The sequence below is a fragment of the Pelodiscus sinensis genome, chromosome 1 (genome assembly GCF_052426305.1).
Source record: "Pelodiscus sinensis isolate ZL-2025 chromosome 1, ASM5242630v1, whole genome shotgun sequence".
Classification (NCBI taxonomy): domain Eukaryota; kingdom Metazoa; phylum Chordata; order Testudines; family Trionychidae; genus Pelodiscus; species Pelodiscus sinensis.
The window spans coordinates 237,934,017-237,951,273 of NC_143052.1; the positions used below are offsets into that span (position 1 = coordinate 237,934,017).

General features: G+C 41.3%; 1 long non-coding RNA gene across 1 annotated transcript in view; it reads right to left on the bottom strand.

The window, feature by feature from the left end:
• Positions 1–10,618: 10,618 nt before the first annotated feature.
• Positions 10,619–17,257, bottom strand: part of LOC102458251 (uncharacterized) — a 32,369-nt gene continuing 25,730 nt past the window's right edge. Inside the window, exon 3 of the long non-coding RNA XR_001367688.4 lies at positions 10,619–13,252. This is a non-coding gene — a long non-coding RNA (uncharacterized LOC102458251). The remainder of the gene's footprint in view (positions 13,253–17,257) is intronic.

Below are 17,257 nucleotides of genomic sequence, written 5' to 3' on the forward strand. Positions count from 1 at the left end.
GGCTTCCTGTAGTCAGCCACTGGTCAGTTTCAGCAGCGGCTGACTGGGGGATGCCTGGGGCAGAGCAGCTGGGGTGCTGCTGGCTTGGTCCAGTAGCGCCGCCGCTCCTCGGCGCTACTGGACCAACCCAGCAGCACCCAAGCTGCTCTGCCCCAGGCGTCCTGATTCAGCCGCTGCTGAAACTGACCAGCAGTGCTGAATCAGGATGCCTGGGGCAGAGCAGCTGGGGTGCTGCCGGGTTGGTCCAGTAGCGCCCAGAGCAGCGCTACGGGACCAACCAGCAGCGCCCCAGCTGCTGTACCACAGGCATCCGGAGCAAAGCCGCGGAGCACAGGGGCAGCGGGACAGCCCAGATGCGCCATGGCTGTCCTGCTGCCCTCGGGCTCCGTGGCTTTGCTCTGCTTTGCTCCCCGTCCCCATGGTCTGTAGATCCAACATAAGTCTGTAGACCAGGGGGACGGGGAGCAAAGCAGAGCAAAGCTGCGGAGCACGTGGGCAGCTGACAGCCCAGACACGTCTGGGCTGTCCGCTGCCCGCGTGCTCCGCGGCTTTGCTCTGCTTTGCTCCCCGTCCCCCTGGTCTGTAGACCCAACATAAGTCTGTAGACCAGGGGGATGGGGAGCATAGCAGAGCAAAGCTGCGGAGCACGTGGGCAGCTGACAGCCCAGACGCGTCTGGGCTGTCCGCTGCCCGCGTGCTCCGCGGCTTTGCTCTGCTTTGCTCCCCGTCCTCCTGGTCTGTAGACCCAACATAAGTCTGTAGACCAGGGGGACGGGGAGCAAAGCAGAGCAAAGCCGCGGAGCACGCGGGCAGCTGACAGCCCAGACGCATCTGGGCTGTCAGCTGCCCGCGTGCTCCCCGGCTTTGCTCTGCTTTGCTCCCCATCCCCCTGGTCTGCTGTCCGCTGCCCACGTGTTCCGCCGCTTTGCTTCCTCTCCCTGGTCTGCTGGAGACCAGGGAGAGGGAGGGCCCCGTTCGTAACTGCGGATCCGACATAAGTCGGATCCGCGTAACTCGGGGACTGCCTGTACACATCCCCTAATGACAGATATTTATTAAATCAGTTTTTTGCATCTATCATAGCACCTTTGTGAAGGGAAATTTCCTTCACTTCTTAGTATTGCACTATCCTAACTGGGTTATAAAGGCAAAAGTGCACATGAAGAGAAGAGGTGATAGCAGACCCTCCTGTTAATGTTACCTTTAATAACATGTCCTGGGATGTTTAACCAAGTCATAACCTTGCTTGCAAAGAACCCCCAATAATTAAAAATAAAATGTTATGCATCAAAAGTACATTCTGAACTCGTCCTCCCTAGAGCCTTTTTGACATCCATGAAGCTGAGGAGGGGGAGGAGAAGGTTAGTGATTATTTATTATTTGTGTTATGGTAGCCCCACCTCAAGAGCTGGCCACCACTGTGGTAGGCATTGTATAAATATACAGCCTGTGCTCCAGTATAGGCTTATGACAAGTGAATGTGACAGACAAAGGCTACGTCTAGACTACATCCCTCTGTCAACAGAGGGATGTAAATGAAGCACTTCGAAAGTGCAAATGAAGCCGGGATTGAAATATCCCGTGCTTCATTTGCATAATCACATAATGGCGCTTTTTCAAAAAAGCGCTATTTCGAAATTGAAACTGCAGTCTAGACGCAGTTTACAGGATCTTTTGAAAAAGGGTTTTATTTTCTAAAGATCCCCATCTAAACTGCCGTTTTTTTTTGAAAAAGCCCCATTTAAAAAAAAAAGCGCGGCTGCCATTATGCAAATGAAGCACAGGAAATTCAAATCCCAGCTTCGTTTGCAATACCAACGTGATTAATTTACATCCCTTTACTGAAAAAGGGATGTAGTCTAGAAACACCCAAAGTGTTATAGTGACTAGCAGCTGACAGTGTTTTGTAGGCAGCCTGGCAGAGGTTTGATGAGGAGGGGACGGGGTTATAGGCTTCATAGTGGAAGGATGAGGCTGAGAGACTCGAGATCGGCAACAGGATTTAAATAAACCATTGAGCAAATCCAAATTCAGTGTGATTGGAAAGATTTGACCACGGAACTGTGACACGAAAGCCAAGACCAGAATTTGAATTTCTATAGTACCTTAAAGATGGAAACAGGAAGAAAGTACTTTGGGATTCCTCTCCTTCTGAATGAAAAACAGTCATTTGTGCATCAGAGGTACTGAGAAGAAAGCAACCTGACTCCAGACAGCAAGCACATTCCATAGCTTGGAAGAGAACAAAGATTTGCAGGCATAAAAATCCAGGCAATGACTTTCACGACCTCAGGCCTAACCCAACACCAATCTGTTAATGACTGCTGGTATTCCATTTTCATCAACAGGTCCATCTAAACATAACGTTTCAGTTCAGAGATTGCAGTGACGGGACCAGTCATGCCTTTCCTTACACTATGAACATTACCTTTAACATGTAGACGCTTACAAATACTCTTTCAAGGCTTCCTTTTAATACCATGTGTTTGAGTAGCCTTTAGGAAAGGAGGGAATAGATGAGCTACAGTCAAGCTGCATAAACATTTCCAACACTGTTGCAATCCCTCTTTTCAAGAGATTCGGATAATCAGTTTTATTTTCCTTGAGGCCATAATTTGTCATAAAAGCACTTAAATCTAGGGTAGTTTTTAAAAATAACTTCCAAACTTTTATTTACAGATATTTAGCAGGTTTTAATTATCATTTAGGAGGAGGGAAGGAAATCGATCTAGATGTTGTGCAAACCTATTGCAGTTCACTGTTACTCAAGTATAACAGACTCACTAGCACCAGATTGTTACCTAGTCTGTGCATTGATATTATACTTTCAGACCGGTTTGGAAAAGGCACATTATGTGTCAGTGGGTTCTATTGTCCACATCTAAAATACCCACAGATCAACACTCTGGAGATGGATCTTCTAGCATTCGATTTAGTGGGTATAGTAAGTCCCTGCTAAATTGAACACTGAGGCTGTGTCTAGACTGCATCCCTTTTTCATAAAAGGGATGCAAATTAGACATATCGCAATTGCAAATGAAGCGGGGATTTAAATCTCCCCCGCTTCATTAGCATAAAAATGGCTGCCGCTTTTTTCCGGCTCCGAGCTTTGCCGGAAAAAAGCGCCAGTTTAGACGCAGATCTTTCGGAAAATAAGGCCTTTTCCAAAAGATCCCTTATCCCTCTTAAAATGAGCAATGGGCTTAAACTGCAGCAAGGGAGGTTTAGGTTGGACATTAGGAAAAAGTTCGTAACTGTCAGGGTAGTAAAACACTGGAATAAATTGCCCAGGGTAGTTGTGGAATATCCATTTCTGGAGATATTTAAGAGTAGGTTAGATAAATGTCTGTCAGGGATGGTCTAGACAGTATTTGGTCCTGCCATGAGGGCAGGGGACTGGACACGATGACCTCTTAAGGTCCCTTCCAGTCCTATGATTCTATGATTCTAAACCCTAAACTTTAGGAAACATAGGACTTTTAACAATGACGTCATTTCATTAATTTCAACCAGGGATGAACATGCCCTTTGGAATCTTGATCTGGATTACAAGATCTAGATTTTGATAGATGGCTCTGAATTTTGAGGCTTTGGTCCATATCTCATATCAACCAATAAAGGTTAGGAAGCACAATGATAAGCCTCTTAGTCTATTCTAAAATCACATGCTCAAATATTGTTGTAATGCAATATGTAAGATTTGATTCTGTCCTTTGTCTGAAAAAAGCAAGTGTGATAAACTGTGATAAAGTCATCCTAGCTTTCGATATGCTAGAAGGATACCCCTGCTCACACCAGCTATTTCCCTCTTGGGCAGGTGTGCATATGGAACAGGTGGGGAGGGCATGATTTCTGTATCTGTGCCTCTGGCAAATGCAGTCAGTGTTTAACCCATAACTGTGCCCATTGAACACTACTGCTGGTAGTGTTTGAAAGAACACTCCTTATGATTAGCCATCCAGAATTATCTTCTTCAGAAACACGTAGTCAAACCAGCATGTGCATGATCCGAAAATACAGAGAATATTTGTCCCAATTTCTCATAGTCGAGTTATGTTCTTTGTGATCATACATTTTGTGTTTGTTGCTTAGATATGTTTATCTTTTTTATGCAGAAAAAGTATGCGAAGGGAATGAAAATAGGAGGGTATACAAAAAAATTGGAATACAGAACAACAGGGCTGACCCTGGTCTATTGCAGTATTTTATGGCATAGCTCAGTCAAAATGCCAAAGCATGGTATACTTTTCACTTCAAGGACTGTCATGCCACATGCTAGGAAACACTGCAGACAGTCTACTCTCTCATTTTGTATAACTGAATAATCAATCTCCGCTCTGTTCTGTTCTATAATTGATGTAGCTCCATCGAAGTCAGCCATGTGTGGAGCCAGATCCTCAGCTGGTTGATTTCTCTGGAGCCATGCCAATTTACATCAGCCAAGGATCTAGCCAATCTTTTTTTCACCTGTGCCAAATGTAGTATATGGGGAATAGTATTCATTTAATAAATCATCCAAGTAAAAATCAGTACAAGTTGCTGCAGCAATATGCAGCAATATTCTTCACTTGGGCAGTTTCAGAATATTAGTTGAAGATCTGGCTCCATGTATCATTGGATGTAATGCAATCACTGGGCTGTGCCCCCAAAACTTGTGTTCCCTGTAAGCTGAGCACTTGGGCGGCCACCCAAGAGAGATTCAAATGTTTCCCGGCTGATTAGCAGAGCACCCACAGCCAGCAGCATGTGTTTCAACTGGTAGTACACATCCACACATGTCTTGGTGCACATAACATTAGAGGGACTGTTGCCCAAGCGCACCAGAGACTGTCACAAAACTACATGAAGTGGGTCAGCTGGAGAGATAATTGAGGAGTTAAATGAAGTTCTTGCATCATCTTAACTACTGAGAATGGTGTTGAAATTTCTGTGTCGCAGGCACTTTGCAACAGAAATCAGAGTGTATGGCCTTTACACAGACTGGAGTCTCTGTAGAGGAAGTTATAGAGTAACTTGAGAAATTCAAGTGCAGTAAAACGCCACGGTCAGGTGGTGTTCTTCTGGGAGTTCTGAAGGAAATAAAGTGTGAAAAAAACTAAATATCGGCAAAAGTGTGCCTTATTTCCCTTAAAACAGCAGCTTCTCAAGAAGGCTGGAGATTCCTATTCTGCTGCTTGTCTTTAAAAGAAATTGAGGCAGATTTTGGAACTGCAGAACTATGAACATCACCACAGCTCTACAGAACCTGAGACAGTTTTTAACAGCAGGTGAAGACAAATGTAGTACAAACTAGGGATCTAAAGGACTAGTCGACTGTCCAATAAGCAAATTCTTATCAGATAGTTCACAGGCTAGATGACTAGTCACTTCCTCACCCTTGCTGCCTCTGTCAGAAAGAGGCAGCAAGGGAGGAGGAGGAGGAAGAAGGGGTATTTAAAAGTGGCAGCACCGCTTAGAGCAGGGCTGGGCAAGATGCACCCCGGGGCCAGATGCAGCCCGCTAACACTTTGATCTGTCCCATGGATGGAACCTGGCCACTTTCTATTTATATCCTGCTGCCCAAGCCACTGCATTTCCAGACAGTGGCTCAGGCAGCAGGATCCTATTTAAGTGGCTCATGGCTCACAGTCATGACACTACCTCAGCAAAGGCCAGAGCCATGAGGCATTTAAATAGCTGCAGCAATCCCAGGTGACTGGCAGGCAATGCAGTAGTGGCAGGGCTGCAGGCCCTTTAAATCCGCAGCCCCGCCCATTCTGCACCAGGCTCCATCCCTTCTAGGGGTGGAGCTGGCCCATGACCACATACCAAAATTCATTAAGTATCCCCCCTGTCAAAAGTATTGCCCACCCCTGGCTTAGAACCTGGGGCCAGACCCCGGGCTCCACATGGTGCTGCCACTTTCAAAAGCCACATGCAGTCCAGGGCCAGCTGGGTGTCTCCAGGCTGCACGCGGCATTTCAAAGTGGCAGCACCATGTGGAGCCCAGGATCAGATGGGGACTGACACCGGGCTCTCCATGGCATTTCAAAGCGGCAGTGCTACAGGGAGCCGGGGTCAGCGAGGGAGTCCCCAGCTGACCCTGAGCTCCACACAGCACTTTCGCCCTAGGGCTGTTGCTACACTTCTAAGGTGGAGATGCCCTATCAACTAATTGAAATAGTCGATGCAAAATGCATTGACTATTCGATTAGTCAATTAGTCGATATTTAACATCTCTAGTACAAACCTTTGATGTATATAACATGATGGAATCAAACTAACATGACTTCTGCAAGAGAAAATTGTAGTTGGCTAACCTGTTGAAGTACTCGGAAAAAGTTCATATAATAGTAAAGTGACAATACACAATCTCCTTGAATTTCCAAAGATTTTGAGGCAGTCCCTCAATAGAAGACTTATAAAAAAATACGGAAATAAAATTCAAATCCCAAATTTTAACAGTCTCTGGGGATGCAGCATTGAACCTAAACTGGGATCCAAGTTTCACATCTGGTTCCGATCTCATAATAGGACAAACCAAACCCAATATTTAAAACTCTAGAGGTAAAGTTTACTGTTCCAACCCATTTCACAGTTACAAATGAAATGGGTGCATATGTCTAAGGGAAAGAAATAAAATATAAAACCAAAACAATTACAATAATTTTTTGTTGGATGAAAGTAGAGAGAACTGATGTAATTCACTGTTGACACTACATTTCTGTGGCTGATACAAACTATAGAAGATTATGAAAAACAGAGCAGTCAGTCTTGTTGGTTTTGGTTAGCTCTAGCTCTGACAAAATATTTTGGTTGGTTTGTATTTGCAGAGTGTCATATCCCTGCAGTTTCACTTAAAATTTTGGGTTCATTCAGATCCAAAACGTTGCAGGCAAAACAGGTTACTTCTGTTCTGCTCTTTGTATCCCCTGTGAGCTCATTATGTTTGGGCAGTTTTCAGATGATAACAGGGCTAAAACTAGACAAAATATAACAAGTAGGACATGTTTGACTGGCTTATTTTAGGCTTTTAGTTGTGAGACAGGCGGTGATTTTTTAAGACAGATTGTAAGAGGGCTTTTAAAAATAGTTGCATTTGCACTAGATGAGATCTTCAGCTGATATAAACCAGTTTAATGTCTCTCTGTCACACATACACACACATGTGGTTACATCTACACTTGCTCCCTAGTTCGGACTAGGGAGTAAGTGTAGACGTACCCATAAAGACTCATAATTGTTTTGTGTCCCTTGTTTTAATTCAGTTTAGTTTCTTTTTACTCGCAGTACTTTAGTTAGCTTTGTAATCCATAGGGCTAGACTGGCAAGTTTTTCCGCAAAATCATATGATTTTGCGGAAAAACTTGCCAGCTGTCTACATTGGCCGCTTGAATTTCCGGAAAAGCACTGACGATCTCATGTAAGATCGTCAGTGATTTTCCGGAAATACTATGCTGCTCCTGTTTGGGCAAAAGTCTTTTTCCGAAAGACTTTTGCGCAAAAGGGCCAGTGTAAACAGTACAGTACTATTTTCCGCAAAAAAGCCCCGATCGCGAAAATGGCAATCGGGGTTTTTTTGCGGAAAACCGCATCTAGATTGGCCACGGACGCTTTTCCGCAAAAAGTGCTTTTGCAGAAAAGCATCCTGCATTTTCGGAAAATCATGCCAGTGTAGACGTAGCCTATGTGTTAAGGTTCCTACAGGCTTAAGTGAGTACCATGTCTATAAGGGAGGCCTGAGGAGAGGAAAGATGAGGCAGGGTACTGGAACTAAGGTGCTTGGGTGCAGCAGCACCCTGTAAATGAAGTGGTTTCCATCATATGCTTCAATATCTTTGATATAGGTGAGAGGATTATTCTAAGAGGTGTGGTTGAGATTCTGTGGCCTGCACTGTGCAGGGGGTCAGACTAGATGATCATAATGGTCCCTTCTGACCTTAAAGTCTATGAGTCTATATGCAAGATTTAATTTTGCTCAATGGTTTTCTGCACCCCGACTATAAAATTTGTTCCACTGCACCTGCAAGGAGGAAAGGGACACCGGAGCAGAAGTGATAGTGGGAGAGGAGAAGGTGAAGGAAAAGGTGAGAAGGGGCAGTGACAGAAGGATGGCAAAATACCAAATGCTAGGCATGCCTTTCTAGGCCCTAATGCACTGTCAAAATTGTACCTGACAGCCAAGTTGCTATCTGTATCCACGGCAAGAGTGAGGTAAGCTGTGGAGTGATGACATTGGCTTTTCGGGAATACATCAGGTTAGTATAAGGAGGTCTGTCACCAACAGAAAGAGGGTGAGAGTGTGCAGGGTGGCACAGACAATAGCACCACTGCTATTCAAGGAAGGGAGGGATATCCGCTTTGTGTCTCCGGGTATCTGCATCCACGAACGTGGCTGTGGATATCTGCAAATTATTTTTGCAGACATGGAGGCAGATGCATATTTTGTATCCATGCAGGGCTCTGTTTATTAGTATGTGTTTGTACCTGAGCAAGGGGGCCTAGCTATTGATTTGGCTCTCTGGACACTACTGAATATAAATAATAACCACGGCAGGGAGCAGCAGCACACCTGGAGGCAGAGTGGGCCCAGGTGCTGGAAGGGATGGAGGCATTGGCTGAAGCACTGAGGAGTGAGAGAGGGCCATGGCAGAGTCAGTGGAGATTCATTGCCAAAAAAAGGAAGTCAGAAGCACAGCACAAAGGTTCATCTTAGGGAGTTGCCCTTGGCCACAACGAGGAGACAATAGCAATGGTGAGGGGTATATCCAGCACTGATGCTTGAATGATGATGGGAATAGATGTGGTGCTGCTGCTGCTGTGCCAGAGAGACTCTCACGGGTGATGCCAGTAGAGAAAATGTGACTGCCCCTGAGGAGTAATGCCTCTTTAAGAAGTGAGCCCATGATCCTCCTACTCTACCCTACTCCCAGGGAGCTAAACTGGGTGCAGGCTGATTCCACTGCACTTGCAATTGAAGCAAGGCTAAGGGCTAGATTTTTAAATGTGTTTTGATGTTCTTAAAGTTGCAGATAGGTGCCTAGCGAGATGCCTAGGTGCTAATGCCCATAAATTTCAGTGGGCGTTGGAAACCTGGGCACTTGTATAAATCCCACTAAGCAGCTATCTGCATCTTTAGGCACCAAAATAGCTTTGCAAATCTAGCCTTAATTCCTTTGGGATGCTCAGATAAAAAGGTGAATTAGATCCAGCTTCTAACTGCACCGGTTGCTACTGTGTATTTTTAACACTGGTGAAATTACCGATGTTCATCTTTTAAAAAATGTTGTTTTGTTTCCCTCCAAGGTATTACTCTAACAATAAATTAGTATTATTTGCCCCAGTGTGTGCCCACACAGTATCACTGATTTGTACATAAACAAAAATTGAAAAGATGGCAATAATCTCTCAAATGTCACCCATTGTAAATTGAATTATACTTACCTACTTTATAAGCATATTATTAGGATCAATTAATTCATGTTTATAAAATATGTGGGGATGCTTAAATAAAAATTGCAATGTCAGTGCAAAGTATAGAATTGTGGGATACATTTCATTTTTGCCTTTCAGACATATTTTAATTTACTCCTGTATGAACCAGCAACATTATGCTCCAGGTTTTGGTTTGTGTATATGTGTCCAGTAATTTTTCATTGCATTTGGAGGCAAACACATTTGCTCTATCTGGATTTCCATCAGTAGTCTGAGGCTTTGCTGGTTGCTTTCAAGTTCAATGTGTGTGTTTTTTGGGAAGGGTCACAAGAGGCAAAATCACATATTACTTTTCCTGTGGCCTTGACTGGCTGAGCAAAGTCTTCATTTCTCACAGCATCTGTGTTTAGTTGAACTCTTTTATCCATTAAAAACAAAAAGATCATTTCATCCCATTTTTATTTATCACAGAGGAAGAGTCTCCATTTGTGAGGTCAGGTAGAGAATGGAGAAACAGTCAGGAGGGTTTGTTTCCTTTTATGGCAGTCCTACAAAAGCAATGCATTAGAGGGGTCTCACCTTTGTTTCTTTCTTGCAGGCACTGGTTTAGTATAATTCATAAGTGAGCCCATGCAAATATGCCTAAACCTGACAAACCTATGGGCAATACAGAGATTAATTAATCTTATCTGTGTGTTTGCATTGAAATTGAAACATGAAGAAATTGGTTCTTTCTTAGCAAACCTTTTGATAATCTCCTTGAGAACCAACCTAACTCAGTGCTGACAAACAAGTCTCTTTTTAACTGAATTGGAAAGGGTTGGCACACCTCTGTTGTTAACCAATTATGATAAAGATGGCCTCTACTGACAAGATATGCCATATGGCTGCCTGTCTGTGTTCACACACCAAAGGTTTTCACCTTTCTTCTATAGAGCAAATTCGTCTCTGGTTTCAGCCATTTATACAGATGGGAGATGTGTCCACTTATTGCATGTCCTAATTTGTTCTTATGGATCTGCAAGTTTGTGTGTCTTTATTTTCCACATAAGCATGCACATTATCATAGTTTGCAGGTAATTCCAGAATGGGTTTTTACTGTAGTCATTTTTATTATATAATAAATCAGCTATAGTGAGTGCACATCCTATACATAATAAGAATGAATAAAAAAAAAAAAAAAAAAACCACAGGACTCCAGGTGTCACACATAAATATTTTAATGGTTTGAGACATGAGTGCCCATATGAAACAAGCCTTTATAAAAAATATATACAATGCAATAAGCAACATAATCAAATCAGCAAAGAACATTTATCCCAGCCTCTTAGAGAAATGCTTCAGCATAATGAACCAACAGTAATATCTCGTCAATACTATCTCTGAATTGTATTAGGCAAAAGTTAAACAAGTTGTACCATCATCACTTTTACTAGTAATTTTTTCTATGCTGACAGCATTTTGAATTGCTTAAAGGTGGTAAATAAGCTGTAGGTATAAATGAACTTATTAGGAGTTATTATTTTAAAAGGCTGATCCAAAATATATTAACGCTTGAAAGCAATGTTCCACACAGCTGACCAATTTAAAGAAGCCCCTGCTGGTACAAAGAAGAAGGAGTTAGCAGATATCATTAAACATAACCAGATGAGGCTGCAGGTAGCCAAAGCTTTCCTTAATGAAAATGTAAAGAGCATGGATGAAAATGATAGTCCTCCAATCCAATAGAATACTCTGGTAAAGACATTTAATTACAATCAAGATCTTTTTAGCACCAAAGGAGTGTTGTTTGTTGATCAGGATTTATTGCCTGACGTGAACTGTTAGGCTTGTGACTAGCAATATAATTATTTTCTACAGTAGACTATGCTAGTACTTAGACCTATTTAATGGACAAGGTAATATGTTCAGTAGTTATAGATTTTAACATAAAACCACCAAAAGCTGGACATGTTCAAAAATGAAAATGTCCATGTCATTTTTATCTCACACCTTTTTGGAATAAAGAAATTCATAATGACATGCATTTATTTTTAAACACAGATGATCTGACTGTTTCAAATACTAGGTGATTATAACCAACAGAATAAGAAAAAGTGAAGGTAAGGGAATGATCTTCCAGGTTCTCTGTCAGTCTGTATGACTGCATAGGAATTTTAGGGCAGTCACCACCAAAACGTCAGCGTGTATAAAGCAAAGACAGTTAAGGGTGCTCTGCAACATACAAAATCAATCCTTAATTCAGAACAGCAACAGCACCTCATGACACCTCGTCACCAAAAAGACACTGACAAACTAGAGGGTGTTGAGAGAAGAGCAAGAAAAATTATCAAGGGACAGAAGGCATTGATTTATCAGGAAAGATTAAATGAGCTAAATCTGTATACACAGCTTGGTTAACTGACAACTAAGAAGAACGTTATAATAATCTAAAGATACTTGAAGGAAATAACTCCAAGGAAGGGAAGGAATTATTTAAGGAGGTTCCAGGGAACCTAACTAGGAGTAATGGGATGATATTAAGAAAGGGAAAAAATGTTGACAGCAAGATCCATTAGGCAGTGAAATAGTTTCCCTAGGGGAGCTCCATCACTTGGGACATTTAATCTAGATGCACAAAACACTAGAAAATATGCCCTAGGACAAACTCTTGCATTGGCAAGGAGCTGGACTGGATGACCTAAAGGTTTGCATGTTGCTAATTTATGGGAGTCTGTAATTTTCCTGGCTTGTGCCACAAACTCAGAGTTTAACTTGAGTGTATTTATTTATTCTGGGCCCAATCCAATTTCCACTACAGTCAATGAATGTTTCCAGTGGGAGCTGGAATGAGGCCTCCCTGTCTTTGTCAGTGTCTTTGTTTCCTGTTTGAACTGTTTTAAAAAGGAAAAAAACCCAATCATTCCCAAATGATTACAACAATGAGTGTATTACTTACCCAACAAACCAGAACAACTTCCTCAGACTGTATAGAAATGTTAACCCATGTTTATCCTTGCTAGGAAAGATGCTTTTACTTTTAGAACCTCTCGAGTAAACAAGCATGTATTTTCAGAAATACATGAAAAGGAGCTAGAAACCAGAAAAGAAAAAACTTCCAATGTACTTAAAAATATATCAGTGGAAAACTGATTCAGATACAAAAGAGTTAACTGACTGTTTTCTACACATTAAATGAAAAGGCATTTTTTAAAATTATGAGCCCTCTTATTTGAATACTTCCCAGAACATGAATGCAGCTGGTAGAAAAAATAAAATATTGTTGCAATGAGTTCATCCATTGATCAGGTTTTGACTATATTTAAACAGGAATGTAGTTTGGCCTTTAAAAAACAATTAGTAAACACATATGGGGACTCAGATTGTCCTAATTTACATGCATAAGATCCAGTTAAAAAAATTGAGTATGTATATGACAGAATATATGTGTACAAAACACATTCTTCAGCTGAGATGTTGTATACCAACTTTCATCCTCGCTTACATCTGTACAGGAAATATATGTCACTAAAATAAAGGCTGATAATAAAATCTTTTCCCAACTATAAATATATTGCCATGAATTTTAAATGGTAAGTTAACCGATTTCTTCTCTACAGTTCACACAATAAATAAAATCCTATGTGAAAAAATGGAGCCTTTTATTCCTTTGTCAAAATCTGATCAGAGTAAACTACAGATGTTAAAAGGCAGTGCAATTCAAAGAATTAAAAAAGAGAATCTTATGGGGGTTGTAGGAAGAACAGTTTTAGAGAATAATGTGGAAAATATTAACATGCCATTATATAAATCAGTGGCTCATCCTCACTTTGAATACTGAAGACTGGTCATCTCATCCCTGAAAAGAGATAGAAAAAAAATTAAAAAAAAAAAAAAAAGTCTAGAGAATGGTAATAAAAATGATGAAAGGCAAAGGGGAGGGGAATTTCATGAGAAGAGATTATAAACATGAGAACTATGCTGCAGGGGAGATCTACCCCATGGGGGTGCAAATAATATTTGTGCCATGACTGGTTCCATCTGGAGAAATGCTTGTGACCAGCGCTTCATGAGACCTCTGTTGCCAGAGACAGTTTATAAGACACACTGAATCCCAGCCATTCTTGTGGCTGCTCTGCATAGCTATGGGTCTGCTATGAAGCAGGTATTCTGCATCATTGCAGCCTCCTCTCTGGGAGGACTTTGACTTGCCAGAGTCCCTGCTGTGAATCAAAAAAAGGCAATATGCCTTATGGATACAGTACTAGGCTGGGACTCAAAAGAACTGGCTTGTTTTCCCAACTCTGTCACAAACTTGATAGGTGACCCTGGACACTTATTTTTGTGCTATTGTTTTCCCTCCGCATTTTTAGAGGAATTTTTTTAAAATGTGAGTGACGTAGATGCACAAGTCCCACTGCCTTTCAGTAAGATTTGCACTCCTTAGTCATTTGGACTCTGTCGAAACTCCACTTTTTGCCTATTTCAGCTGAAAGCCCTTTGGGGCTGAGCCTGTCTCTCAATATGTATTTCCATAGTGCCAAGTACAATAAGGTCCTGATGTTGGCTCGGGTCTGTAGACACTAATATAATATAGATCATTTCAACATCGTCAGCAAACTCAATTAAAGACATAGAAAAAAACCTTCAAATTCTTCCATATTGCAAGATGAAGTACAAGTTGACAGATTTAAAATGGGTAAGAGGTATTACTTTTTTAAAAAATGCATGGGTCACTTGTGGAACTCATTACTGCAAAGCATGACTGAAGTAAATAGCTTAGTACGATTTTTTTAAATGACTAGACATTTAAAGAAATAAAATGGCAGAAGTTGGTTGAGGTTCAATGGCATGTGTTATGCAGGAGAACAGATTAAATGAGCATAGTGGTCCCCTCCAGTCTGTAGATCTATGAACATTTGACTAGCTAGGAATTACTGGTAGGTATCCCAATAGTTCATGGCACAGTTTAGTCACAAATTGGCGCCAGGAAGACATTGTCCTCATGATAAAGTATTGCACAGTTAGGCACATTATGTGAAGGGACAAGCTTCCTCTGAATCATCAGGTGTTGGCCTTTGTCAGAGTCAAGACACCATACTTGATAGACCATTGGTCTGTTCAGGTATAGTGATGAATAGGTTCCAATATTCCTCAAGCAAATGTTCAGTGGCACAAAAGTCCTGTGTATGCGAGGTCAATAGCTATGTGATCTATCCAATGATGAAGAGGTTACTGCAGGACTGGAAGCGCTGTACAAGCACTGCAGAGACCCAGAAAAGACTAGGGAGCGTATGCAGCCTATGCACCACAGTTTTGCATATCCTATCTCCTTTCTATCCCTGCACAGGTGTCACAGAGGCTGCAGCGAGCCGGGTGCTGAGATAACCCCCACAGAAAGACAAAGGGCCGTGGAATGGAGGAGGATTCAGTGAGTGCCTGGATAAAACAGGCGTTTGAGTGTGGGATGGGACTGGAGGGTCTATGGGGCCTCTGCAGACCCTCTTTCCCCAGCTATCTGCATGCAGGGGGTTCTTGCCAGTAATTCTATCTAATCCATTTAGAAGATTTCAACAGACTCTGGTGCTGAGGGAGACTTCTTGGGTCACTTTACCATCTCCCTGTGCAGAAACAACAGAGGAGGTACTATTTTTCCATGACTACATTCTTCTCAATCCCAACTACACAATAGGCCATATATGGCACTGGGGGAGGAGTCTTATACATTGTCGCCAGGGTAATGGTGGAGTGGGGGCTGCTGCAGAACTGTGACAGATCAGAGGAGTTCTGTATTCACCACTAACAGGAGTAGATTGGCCCTATAGGTGTAGGAAATTGTTTACCTGATATAACCAGAGAAGAGGATCAGAATTGTTCCCTACACTGGAATTTTTACACCAGCAATCTCTAAATATATGAAAAGAATTGATGAGTGTGTAAAATAAGCACAAAATTATTGCACTGTTGTGATTTCTCTATATTTATATCAGTTAGCAACTTATATTTTGAATTATTTCTTTGGCGGGCAGAATGCACAGTGGAAAAAATGCATAGTATTCATAAAAATGATTGTCCTGTTCACTTGTATACCTATGCAATTTATTCTTTAACAGCTTTTTACTTCAAAGAAATCACTAGCTAATGACATCTCAGACTTTTAAAAAATCCACTTATTCAAAATCCTGTCCCTGAGGGAATTCCAGTATGTTATCAGAAATTTTTCCAAAGATCATTAGCAGATATTACAAACCGATTGAAACTGAGTATTTTCTTTGCAAATTACTTTTAACTTTAGAGCTATTGAAGAAAAGACATTGAGTGATTTAATTTACTTAATCTGTCTACAGATTGCAGTTATGTGCACATTCTGTGATTGCATTTGCAACAAAAAGCATGTATAACTATTCCTAATAGAGATATTTTTTCTAAATTATCATACTAGATCAGTAAGATCTCTGAAGATATTAATGTTTACTTTTTCATTTGGAAAATTGCGCTAAAAATGGGCATTTGTATTTTGTTGATATGTTAGGAAATAACAACATTGTGTCACACTTTTTACCTGCTAGTTTAATTAAAACTATCCTACAGTCCTCAGGTTGGGATGCCTGAGGGTATGTTTTACTAACTTTTCTTAAAATCGTTATATTTTTACTAGGCAATGCAACTAATATTTTACATAAGACGCACTTTATACACTTACTGCGACTGAACCAAAGCCTTTCTCCTGTGCCAGAGTAACCTAGCTTAATGATGAGAGTGTGGATGAGGGAAAGGACTCTGGCTCCCCAACTCGCACCAACCCTGGGGCTGCATCCTTATTCTCCAAAGATCAATGGTCAGTGAATCTATGCAATGGTAGATCTACTGCCAATGCCTACTCCATGCTATCACTACTATGCCCTACTCCTGCTTCTTCCCAAAACTACACTCACCATCAAAACCCTGTACTAGAGATTGTCCACAACAGAATGGACTGCAAGTTATCAATCCTTCCTGTCCCACCTGATGATGATTGGAAATGATCCACTTGTGTTGTGTTTGTTGACCTTTCTGTTCTCTGGATTTTCACTATTTTCATTGAATGATGTCACCACAAAGAATAGCTTACTGAGGACTCAGTCTTCAATTAATATAGTTGGTGGTTCACAATACAATATCAATTCAAAAGAATTTTTATGTGTGCACTAAGGGTCTTCAATAGTACATACATTATTAGATTACTGGTATAGTCCTTCTTGTAACCCCTGTTGTTATTAACTATATATATAGCATCAAATGTGTGCTAGGTGCTTTAAAAACAAATATGAATATAAGAGATAAGGACTGTGTGAAGCAGCAATCCTGCTTTGAAAATCTCATTAGATGCCTATCTGCACCTTTAAGCACCTAAATATCTTCAACAATCTGAACTAAACTCCCTTCTTTGAAGAGCTTAAAATCTAGGTAACAATATTGTTTCACATTACATGGTTATGGAATAAATATGTTCAAAATGGAGTTGTCTTTACAGGAAAAGTTTTGCAGTATTCCACACAGCCATGTCTCAAAGCCTACAGTTCCCACCCCCCAAGTGGTACTGCAGCATTTGTGACTACCTCTGCAAAATACTGCTACTTTTCGTGAGTAGAGCTTATTTGTATTCATAGGTCCTCTTCTTATTACACTTATGCAACTCACATTCCAGTATTTGTCAGGACAATGCACATATATCAAGAGAAGGACAGATCTCATAACACTTAGGACTTTTGTTTATATTTTACTAATAACACCACAATATACTATAGACATCACACTTTAGCGGTATTAGTATTAGCCCCTACCTTTTTTTCCCAGGGGATTTTAAAATAAATTAGTAAGGTTG